Raw genomic sequence first — 12,997 nt, forward strand, 5'->3', positions numbered from 1 at the left:
ATGTAAAAAAAAACTTGCGATTACATATGTTTAATTTGTTATAATATTAAAGTGCAAATTTATAATCTAAACCTAACTACCTAGTGTATACTCGATCCTCTGCTATCTGTAAATAGGACTTCCCCGTACCATTTAAACAGCTCATATATACCTTTTATTATGCTTTCTCTCTAATGAGGTAAAGCCGTAAAGGTTCTTACCTATATACACGCGTTACACACACACAAATCGACATATCAATGAAGTAGACTTCAATGTATAAATGTCTGATCATGAAAACCTTCAATACAATAGGCTTACACAGGCGTGGTTAAATCATGGCCAGAAATATATGAGTAGTCATATATTAGGCATTAGGCGCAGGCGCCATGTTGCGTTTTTTTTTAATGGCTTTCACTCCTCGGTTTTTTTTCCGAGCTGGATTTTGCCAATGACGACGTTTCTCAACCCATGTTGCGTTATTTCATTGGAACAATTTTATTGTCTTCATACTTGAACTGCCACAGCATAAAAAAAAAAAAAGATTCATTGAATTCAGCCGCCCGTATCATTCGCGGGGACTGGACTCGGAAGTCACAGATCATAAAAAAAAAGCATACATCAGAATAACAGCGCCCTCTTGACAATAGTCAATATATTTCTGGTCAGGCCCCGTAGCCGAATGGCATTTCTCCGACGCCAAACGAAAGCGATACGCCGCTGGCTCTGTCGCGCCAGCAAGCGCGATAGAGATAGATATCTACTAGCGCTTCGTTTCGTGATTTCTGAGCGACCATTCGCGCCAACCCGTAGCGAAAAAACGAAAACGAAACGCCGCAGAGATTTAGTCTGGCTCTGTCGCTCCAATACGCAAGAGCGTTAGAGATAGATATCTACGAGCGTTTCGTTTCGTGAGCGTTTGTGCCATTCGGCTACGGGGCCAAGCCTTATACGCGTATCGCATTTTTACCACAGTATACAAGTTATAGCTTTCATGAGACAGCCAAATATTCTAGCGTCTCGCGAGCGTAGCGTCGGGCCAACTGTATGGAAAAAGTAAAGTATTTTTTATAAAAATAATGTAAATTTTAATTTTAAGTGCTAGTTTTAGAAATGAAATTTACTTTTTTATGTGAAAATACATCCAATAAGAACTAAAAAAAAAATACACAATTTTTTTTGTCTTGGTTTTGGCCTCAGAAATGCTTATTTAAAATCTTTCGATTTCCTCATGCTCAACACAATTATATGAGTGCTTAGTATACTACGCACCAATTCTTTTGTAGACATACGTCACTCACAACTTGTCACAAGTATGATTATATTGATTATCTTAAATTGCTTTATTTGTAGCACCACTTCAAATACAAGGATCTTATAATACCTAAAATACGAGTGTAAATTGTATTCACGGCCATTACGAGTGATTTATGGTTATTTATAACCTTTTGATCACACTCGCTCGTAAACGGTGTTATTACATGCCTGGCTGCCTGCATCTCTCTTTAGCCTGTTTCTACCCTACGTAATAAACGCGCCTCCTGAGAAATGCCCGCCCAGAAATGCCATTGATCACATTGCTTTTCGGTGCGCGACTTTATGTGCAGCAGAAACCCTACAGGCCTTGATTGGGAATACCCTTTCAATGGTCGGATTGATCTGAACGTGCCTTTACAATTTTCAATATGCTTGTGAATGCGAACTATTCAGTATCGATCCTGTTGCCAGTAGGCAACTAATAACGTAACTATTCCGGAGTCGATTTCAATAGAAATGGAAATATTATAGACTTTATTAAATAGTCCACAGGTTACGGTGACGGCTTTCCATCAAGCGGACCGTATGCTTGTTTGCCAACGACGTAGTATATATAAAAACAAAATATATTATGAAAATGTATTGACCTTAATGAAAATATCATGGTTTTTGAGATATTGGCACTTTTTTACTTTTCTCTTTACGTTTAAACGGCAAATGTCCCAATTTTTTTTTACGTTTAAACGGCAAAGGTATCAAAAACCATGACATTTTCGCTATGTTAAATTCGCTCAATGTGATAGCTAATGAGACGTCCTATCACGCCATTTCGTTTTGGTGTTAGTTTTAGAGACACCCGGTATGTTAAGTCCTAATAACCTTCAAAAACTGGAATAAACCAGTTTTATCTAGGATTGTTTGCTTTCCACCACAGAACTTTATTTAGTATATAACTTTATTTGGTATATATGACATCTGTGCTTTCCATATTTTATAGGATCATAAGAGCGGTCGAGATTCATGGATTTGCTATATTATTTATTGCCAACAGTCAACCCGACAGGTCTCGCTGGGGTGGAGGAAGCTTTAAATAAATTAGCCGTAGCCTAGCCTAATGGAAACGCCGTAGAAATGTAGTCTGACTCTGTCGCACCAATACGCAAGAGCGATAGAGATATATAGCTACGAAAGAGATATTATCATGAACGTTTCGTGAGCGTTTGTGATTTCGGCTACGCACACAGATCAGCCGGCCTTTTTTTTTGTTGACCCATGGGGAATCCATTATGGATCCCACTGGCCTGGGAGAAGCCAGTGGGTATGTCGGACTCTCACCGACTAAACCCCCTGGGGTGTTCCGCCGCGCGCTTTTGTGAGGGGGTTTCGGGAACATGGTTGTAAGGCACCAATACCCCCTCAGCAGATCAGCCGGCCTAGGCGAAGTGATGAACACGGGTCTCTATTGCTTCCCATAGTCTTAAGGTGTGGTTTGTCCACATTTTCGTTAGTCATAATTTGGTTTTTCTCAGGAACGCGTAACTTTTCAGGATTACTATAAAACAAACCTATCCAAACCTACCCTAACCTATCTAAGTATCTAATAGATAAGGTACTTATTTTTATTGGACATAAAACTTAACTAATAGATAGGTTAGGGTAGGTTTATTTTAGGTAGATAGTATCTCTATAGACGACGACCTTAATAAAAACCCTTAACATTAACTGTTTCAGAATTACGTCTAATGATAATCTGGCAAACATTAAATTACGAGTATGTATGACTTTCAATCATTATGTCAAACAAAGAGATCCGGACGACCACAACTGGCTCTGTCACGCCAATAGGCAAGATCGTTAAAGACGTTGCGGTACGGAACATAAGGAATTCTGAAGCCTGGGCCGTGGGTTGTGACCCTTTCTGAGAAGCCGATGGCTTTTGTTGATCCGGTAAGGCATTTATTTGTTTGAACCAGTAGGCCTAGCACATGATGGCCGAGAGAGTATGTAGCCGCGAGATAGATGACAGGTCTTCTTTCTAACTGTATTAATGACAATAAGGATGGGTAGTCCATCTCACACGACATACTCTCGCGGCAATCATGTGCTAACCCAGACATTCTACGCTTACTAGGTATCGATCATTTCTAGAACAAAGTTTCATCTGGCTACACAGTGACGCTAGCGAATAATCACTACTTAACTCGTACTAAGGGCTAAGAAGAGGGTACGAGTATAGCTTTAGTCTAAGTCCATCTCCATACAATAGTCTCTATTGTATTAAAAGATTAACGGTATATTGTGCCGTGATCTGTAATGGTAATAGTCTCTTCGCTAAGGCTGCAGTTCTATTGGTCAGGTTGCACCAAATCGTCTGTCACCGAATAGTCATAGTCGAATGCACAAACGCTCACGATAATATCTCTTTCGTAGCTATCTATCTCTATCGGTCTCGCGTATTGGTGCGACAGAGCCAGACTACATTTCTGCGGCGTTTCGGTGGCGTTTCGCGTCGCAGAAATGCCATTCGGCTACTGAGCCTGATCTAGCAATGCACGGACGAGAAGTTTCCAAAGTTTCAGAACATTCCTCATGAGAATTTTCGGTAACTTCTGAGAATGTTCTCGAGAACGAGAATTTATCAGAATACTTAGTAACTTCGTAGTTTATACCATAATTTCGTCAAACTCAGCAAGTCAAGACGTAGTCCCGTGGTAGTGCGCTGGCTCCGTATGCCGATGTTCTCAGGTTCGATCCTGATATTAGCGATCTTTTTGTTTTAATTTTATTTGTTTTAAACAGGCATCAAGAAATAACAGTTCGGTACCTAATTTAAAAAAGTCAGGACTAAAACTGTGAAGTCTGAAAGTCGAAATGTTCCCTGAAGTATAGTGAGAATTTAAGCAACTTATTGGTAACTTATCACTTATCACCAAAATAGGTAACTGTAATAGACAATATTATATGTATAATAACATATAGTTTTATATTATGCCCATTTAAACTTTACTTCAAGTATATTCTCTCGTATGGGTTAAATTGTGGCGTAGGCGAGAGGCTGGCAACCTGTCACTGCAATGTCACAGTTTCGTTTTCTTTCAACCCCTTATTTGCCAAGAGTGGCACTGAAACCTGAGTAGTTTCATGTGCTCTGCCTACCCCTTCATGGGACACAGGCGTGATTGTATGTATGTATGTATGTATATTCTCTCGTTTAAACAATAAATTGCATGTTGCAGGAATGTTCTGCGAACATTCTCAAGAATGTTTCCGCTTTTTGGGAATGTTCTGCAATTTCTACATTACTAGCCTGACCTTTTATTCATCAGCTTACTGACCCTATAGAGTGGGGTAAAGTACGAACCCTTAGTACGATGCCTTACGCGGCGGCATTCTCAATAATCTCAATAGCGGTAGTTCACGCCACGTTTCACGCCAACCATTGCGGCTGTCTCTGACGTGGCCTGCCCTATTTTGTTTTTTAACCCCCGACGCAAAAACGAAGGGGTGTTATAAGTTTGACGTGTTTGTCTGTCTGTCTGTTTGTCTGTCTGTCTGTGTATGTGTCTGTCTGTGGCATCGTAGCTCCCGAACGGATGAAACGATTTAGATTTAGTTTTTTTGTCTGAAAGCTGATAGTAGAGGAGATATAGCCTTGGGGGTCATAATAATTACCACAGAACCGAAGTTTGGTTTTTTTAGTTCTTTGTGTGTGTCTTTTTGACATACTAAAAATATAGTAAAATATATTTATGCAAAATGCGTTTTTTCGACCGCCAAAAGTTGTATGAAAAATTACTATGGAAAAAAAATCCTAAAATTTAAAAATCGTCTCTGGTATCAACTTATGGGGAATTAGGCGGCAAATTTTTTTATAGCGTTGATGTTTAGCAAAAATATAAATATTTTTCACTATTTTGGTAAAAAAAAAATGATAAAAATCATAAATTTGATGAAAGGAAGTAATTAAAACATAAATTTCAGCAATGTAATTTTTTTCATATGTCCCACACCATGGTAAATACGGGTACGATCCGCCTGGTGATTAGCAGTTACGGTAGCCTATGACGCCTGCCAATCCAGAGCCTCCACATGCGCGTTGCTGGCCCTTTAGGGTACCTTTCCACTAGAGATGCGCAACGTGATAGTGTTTGATATCCACCAATCATGTTCACTGTTCACAAAGCGTAGCGCTAGTAGGAACGGGTTCGACTAAGCTGATTGTGGATATCAGAAGTATCCATAACACATCTCTGGTGGAAAGGCACCCTTAACAGTCCTCAGCTAGCTCGCAGGATAACGCGCGTCCGCGGGAGAAAAATCCTCCTATTGGGTAACCGTATTTACCATGAACTTGTATTTTGGTGGGGTTCAATATAAGTATATAAATTGTCGCATCCCATAAAAAAACTGTCGATAAAGCATTATATCGAACACGAGAGAAAACCAAAACCTTATAATCATCGGTTTTTCTAGTCATAAATCTGCGCATCCACACACCCTGGACCCGTATATGGTCGCACACTGCGGCTTCTTCTTCTTCAACCTAGCGTTTTCCCGGCCTAGCGCCAGGGTCCGCTTTCCTACTCAGTCTTCTCCACTTTGCCCGGTCTTCAGTATACTTAGACGTGAGATTGTTCTCTTGTATGTCCGCTCCCACGACGTCCAGCCAGCGCTTCTTTGGGCTACCGGGGCCGCGTGACTTAGAGCCTTGGACAGCGAGATTAAGGCATCTGTTTTCGATGTAGGCTTAGGAGGATTTTTCTCTTTCCACCAGAGATGTGTTATGGATGCGTTTGATATCCACAATCAGCTTAGTCGAACCCGTTCCTACTAGCGCTACGCTTTGTGAACAGTGAACATGATTGGTGGATATCAAACACTATCACGTTGCGCATCTCTAGTGGAAAGGTACCCTAAAGGGCCAGCAACGCGCATGTGGAGGCTCTAGATTGGCAGGCGTCATAGGCTACCGTAACTGTTAATCACCAGGCGGATCGTACCCGTATTTACCATGGTGTGGGACATATGAAAAAAATTACATTGCTGAAATTTATGTTTTAATTACTTCCTTTCATCAAATTTATGATTTTTATAATTTTTTATTTTACCAAAATAGTGAAAAATATTTATATTTTTGCTAAACATCAACGCTATAAAAAAATTTGCCGCCTAATTCCCCATAAGTTGATACCAGAGACGATTTTTAAATTTTAGGATTTTTTTTCCACAGTAATTTTTCATACAACTTTTGGCGGTCGAAAAAACGCATTTTGCAGAGATATATTTTACTATATTTTTAGTATGTCAAAAAGACACACACAAAGAACTAAAAAAATCAAACTTCGGTTCTGTGGGAATTATTATGACCCCGCCATACAAATTCTCATTCCACTCCTCTACTATGAGTTAGTCAGGAGTGTTCTTAGCCATGTTTCATGAAAATCGGTCCACTATGTGGCGGTCGTGGGTTTTTTCAAAATTTTAATTGTCGAAAATGTTAAAAATTAAGTGGTATGATACTTAGATATACTAAAAATTTTTTTTAATACTACGTCGGTGGCAAACAAGCGTACGGCCCGCCTGATGTAAAGCGGTCACCGTAACCTATGGACGCCTGCAACTCAAACAGTGTCACATGCGCGTTGCCACCCTATTAGAAACTTGTGCCTTTTGCTGTGTTATATAAGTACGCAGCAAAAAGGAGTGCACAAGTTCTAAGGAGGGTTCGGGTTGCCGACGACAGGACAATAGACGGAACAAGGTAGTTCCGTGTTCCTATAAGCGCAAGATAATTGACAGATGCGTTCGGTTTATATTGGTAAGTCGCTCTAACGAGACCGTACCTTAACCCCATGATAATAAACCGGCATCGAGAGCCAAATAACTTTTATCTCACTTTCTTTTTATTACCACTAGTAGCCAAGGCTACTACCCTTGATTTTATAGTCTAATACAACAATCTAATAAATTATATTGCATGTTGTGTGTTGCGACTAAAACTAGGGCTCTTATCAAGTTATCACATATCTGAATGATAACAAAGCCTGCCATTTGTAACTTAACTATACTGTAAAATTCACATTAAAGTAGGTATGCGAAAATTTATACCTATTATAGGTACCAAAGACATGTATAACTCCATCTAGACAGATAAAGTCTAAGAAAAAAACGTACCTCAGTACCATACAGAAAACGGTACGGTGGCCTAGATAGCGTTACACCTCTGGGGGACGCTCAGCTAGATGGCGCTAATATTCATATTTGACATTTTAACACATACCTATCAAGCTAAGAATATGGGCCAAACTGTCAAAACTGAGGTTCAAAAGTTTTAAGCCTTTGTCAAGAGATGGCAGTCTATGGACTGATGTGATTACACATTTTACTTCGACAGTAACTCTCTATAATACTCGATCCTCCTTGTAGGTACTTGTATCAATTCCTCACACTTTGGAACGACGTCTGATGCTGCGATTTATAACCACAGAATCTCATCAGTCAGCCTGGCTTTGTCGCTACGATAACGATATTATTGTAAGGTACAGCGAGGCAAATCTCGACTTGGAGGCAATTGTAACTGATCCATTTTTTCCCTTATTACACTATGATGTCTAAAATAGGCCCTTGAGGCATTGTACCAAGGATACTGGCGACATTTCCTCGCTGTATCGCAATGCTGATACGTTGTGCGAGGAAGTCGCCAGCTCTTCAGTCACCAGTTACCTCAACCAGAGGCTTCTCGATTTCTGTGAACAACTTGTTCGCGCTGGGACCCCTACCTAGAGTTTCTACGCCGACTATGATGTTGAGTTCTACATGTATCCATTGAACACGCCTACCATATACAGTATGTAAACTAACGAAAACCATTTTACTGTAACCCGTAAATGTCCAGGTGATACTGAGAAACTTTTACTATGGGATCAACCCCGAAGTCAAAAAAACAGTTTCATAGGTAGTTTTATTTTATAGTATAGGTAAGTATTTCCTATGGGAGAGTAAATTTTTTTTCCCCTCACTAGCTCGGAAACACGTGTTTTGTCCTTTAATACCAGCGGGTAAAAACGCATTTTATCCACTAGTGGGTAAAGTAATTTGACCTTGAATAAAGTCAAATTTACTGCTTTAAAATTGATAAAAATAGGTGAATCTAGTAATAAAGATGATTTACCACCTGTGGAACTACTGGAAGTAGTGATATACGCATTTTTTGCGTTGTAGTTTCCTCGCTTTAATGAGGGGAAAAGTTTTGTGTTACACTCGGGTGCAAATGTATTTTACTTCTCGTGTATTAAAAATCTCACAAGTTCAGGATTCTATTCTCGAACCACTCGCTTCGCTCGTGGTTCAACTATAGAATCCTTTCACTTGCTCGTTTTTCAATTCCACACTCGGCGTTAAAATACAACTTTGCCCCCTTGTATAACAAATAACTAATTTCGCGTTTTGGGTGTTGGTCCCATAGTAAAAGTTGCTCTGTGTAACTTAAATATTAACAGGCTTCAGTAAATGGTTTTCGTTGGTTTACATACTGTATAACCGTTGGACACTCTACTTAATAATGCAAACATTGTAAAACATGGAAAAAATGGACGTTGTTCTTTAAGTGTTTGTGCATTTGGCTACGTACCCTGGCAAGAAATGTGTAATACTTTGTGTGTATGTATGTATGTATTTTTGGAAATATATATTTAGGTTTATGTATATTTATTATGTACAGTCGAGTGCAAAAATACGTATCGATTTTATCCGCTCAAAAATATGTACCGAGACCTTATTCCGCCGACATAAAGTGCTATGGGACATATTTTTGATAAGTTGTACGCACCCATATTTTTACACTTGACTGTAACTACTTATGTAGGTAACTATGTAAAGTTTTAGTAATATCACCGCCCACAATATCTCTGCTTTGCCTAAAGGTTGACTGGTAGAGAATGCTGTCTGGCATTAAGTCCGTCTTCTTCAAACTTCAAATTTTTTTATTGCCACAATAACTTACTAAACTAATACATATAAGTACTTAACTATACTTATGAACTAACTAATAATAAGCTTATAATATTGTGAAGCAATAAGGTCTCAGTCTCAGCATGTGCTGGGCAGAGAGCTCAGCGCTGGTTTTCAGACAGGGCCTTTAAATGTGTGTCGGTCCCAAACAAACAAGTTTACAACATTTTTGATGGTGCTTATCTATACATATAGGTGCTATATACATATGCTAGGTATCACAAATATAACGATAGGTAGTAAAGATAAGGTAAAGTAAAAAACAAAAATAAACTAACTAATAGTCTTTTGTACTATAAGTTTTTCTTTCTTTGTGTACAATAAAGATTAAATAAATAAATAAACTATTGCGGGAAAAAACTCCATGTCTGAAGAAACAGTTCTAGTTCCATTTTACCCCGTAAATAAAATCAATTGAAGGGAATACTCACATCATGATTTTCCGATATGACCATTCAAGTGTTAGACAAACATTTGCTTTCAAATTTGCCGTCTCGTCGCACACAAGAGAGGACTTGTGCCTGTTTCATGATTAAATAATGAAGCTTATACAGTAATAGTACATTACATCAGAGGCCGGGAAAATGAGGATTTCGGCCAAGTGAGTATATACGGCCGAGCGAGCGTGCGAGCGAGGCCGGATAGGGATACGAGGTTGGGAATCCGTTTTCACGCCGAGGCATGTATAGTGCTTTTCTCAAACATACAATGAAATAAAAAAAAATGCTCTAAAGGACAATATTTTATAAAAAAAAGTTACTTTGCAGGCCTAGGCCTAAAAAATAATATGATATCCCTAAAAAATAATATGATTGCATGTTTGAGAAATACCTAGTAGTTTTCTCAAACATGGTATGAAATGTTGTCATTACGTGTCAGAACCTTTTCTATGTGAGAGATAGGTATATAATTTTTGGTGCTAGTGAGGTACCGTTTGGGGATGTTGTTTGACATTTTCCATAAAATGAATGACATTTTCCGTGATGTTTACGATATCGAGTAACGTACTCTGAATGACATGACAATAATGGTAGCGGTTCAGGTGCCGTAGCCGAATGGCATTTCTGCGACGCGAAACGAAAACGAAACGCTGCGAAAGGTAGTCTGGCTCTGTCGCGCCAATACGCAAGACCGATAGAGATAGATGTCTACGAGCGTTTCGTTTCGTGAGCGTTTGTGGCATTCGGCTATGTTGAAATGAAATTATTATAGGCATAACGTGATATAGAAAATCATTTCATGGGTTACGTGGGCCTTACATTTTTGAGCTGTTTCCTTTTCTGGCTTCTAAAGAAATGTAAAGAGCCTACCCTGACGTAAAACGATATCAGAAGGGTCCTTAACTGAATGACGCTACTTATTTCTCGTACTTATCCTTCACATTAATACATATGAGTATACGGACAAGTGGGGGCTGACTCACATATGAGAGAACAGACGGTAGATGGCAAAGAATACGTATAAGTAATGAGGAGGCACACTCAAGGGTTATGACAGATGGCGCCACCCTATTAGTACAGATAAAGAATTTCATACGTGAGAGCGAGAAGATGATATGTTTTCTCTCTCTCACATATGAATGACAGTGACATACGCACTTGCACAGGCGCCGCCTGGAGGGATAAAATGTCAGTGTGCCTCCTCATTACACTAACGCCGTGGGTTACGTGGGCGACGGTCGCGCGATGGTCGCGCGACGGCGATGCGACGCATACGAAATCAAACCTTATCGATATGGAAGTATGAGACGCGACGGCGACGGTCGCGCGACCGTCGCCCACGCAAGACACGGCGTAAAATGAAATAGGTTCCTAGTGTTCCTACACCCAAAAAGTATGAATGATGAAAGAGAGCCTGATATATGGGCATTTTCAAAATTTGAGACCCCCAAATTAGCGTAAGTTGTTATCACAAATTAAGTCGATGTCAGTTTTGTGTCATTCCTTTCAAATCAATATGTGTGAGAGAACGGGACGACACTACGATGTTGCTGCTTAATTTCTACTCTTTTTAACCCCCGACTAGACATGTGTAGTACTCGTAATGGCAGAAATATCACAAATGATATCACTTGAACACGTAATATGGCATTACGCATCACAGTAATCAACCATCACCTCATCACGCGAGCGCAAAGGTCGCGACACTCGCGAAAGACTAAAACGGTGCTCGTAATTTTCACTGCCAGTTAGGATAGATGTAATGGTAAAATAACTAAGATTTTTTTTGTTGACATTTTGTTTTAATTTCTTGTGTTTTGAATATGTTTATGATTAGTATTTATTATAATAATGTCTTCCGTTCCTTTCCTTATTAGATTAGATTAGATATATTTATTTCACAACATGATTACAGTACAAATTACATTTATGTCAATTTATAAGAATCTATATTGTGATCGTCAAAAAAGTAAAAGAAAATGGTATCAATATAATTAAAATAAGTTAAATTTGCAGAATATGAAATGATCACCAAAAAAGGATCGTCAAGTAATATGAATAAAAATAAACACAACAATGTCAGAATAACAATAGGATAGTGAGAATAATAAATTATACAGTTATGTCAAAAAAATCACTTATTGAATACAGTGGGTTATCCAGTAAAAAGTTTCTTAATCGACGTTTGAATGTTTCATCCGATGTCTCTAACCTTATTTCTGCCGGTAATCGCTCATAATAAGTCGGGCCGATGACACGCGGATTCTTTGTTGCAAGTGCCATGCGACGTGGAACTGTTCTTAGTCGACCTGTAGTTCTAATGTTTATACCGGATACCTCAACGCGTTTAAACGAGGATAAGTTATTCCTAACATACATTATAACTTCATATAAATATCTTCTTCTTCTTCTTCGTCGAAACCTCATGACTGAGGGTCGTGACCACCATAAGTCGCTGTACGTTGCAGTGCTCTCCACTCAGGCCGATCTTTTGCCTTCCTAAAGGATCCCTGGAGCCCAACGCGCGTGACCTTCTTTATTGTGTATATAAATATATTGAATGAGTCATTATTTTGTGCGTCACAAACAGGCCCCTGCACGAGTGTCTAGGCTTCACACCCGCTAGTGTTCGTATGGCCTGTTTTTGCATAATGAATACTCGATTGGCATCCGTTGAGTTTCCCCAAATGAGTATTCCATACGTCATTAGCGAGTGGAAGTGAGCATAGTAAACCGATTTTAATGAAACATGCGATATAAGGGGTTTCAACTTCCTCAACGCAAAGACTGCACTATTATTGTATTATTATTTTTTGTATTTTTACACGTGTTGTTTTTGACATTAAAGTTTTTGAAATAATGGAATTGAATTGAACCGTAAGTGATATCTGTGATAAGTGTCATGGCGCGCTCCCGAGTGATGTGATATGATGATGTGATATAGCATTAATTTTTGAAGCACTGTTTCGCGCATGTTCACCCCCGACGCAAAAACGACGAGGTGTTATAAGTTTGACGTGTCTGTCTGTCTGTCTGTGTGTGTGTCTGTGGAATCGTAGCTCCTGAATGGATGAACCGATTTAGATTTAGTTTTTATTGTTTTAAAGCTGAGTTAGTCGGGAGTGTTCTTAGCCATGTTTCATGAAAATCGGTCTACCAAGTCGGGGATTTTTCAAAATTTTAATTTTGTGCTTAGGTTATTGGTCAGAATGTACAACGGCCCATCGTCACAACGACCAGCCGGCGTATCATGCTTCCAATTTTATCACTTATCCACGTGGATAATACATCTGTCACTCTCACACTGACAT

Source organism: Leguminivora glycinivorella, chromosome Z, assembly GCF_023078275.1.
Source record: "Leguminivora glycinivorella isolate SPB_JAAS2020 chromosome Z, LegGlyc_1.1, whole genome shotgun sequence".
Taxonomy (NCBI): domain Eukaryota; kingdom Metazoa; phylum Arthropoda; class Insecta; order Lepidoptera; family Tortricidae; genus Leguminivora; species Leguminivora glycinivorella.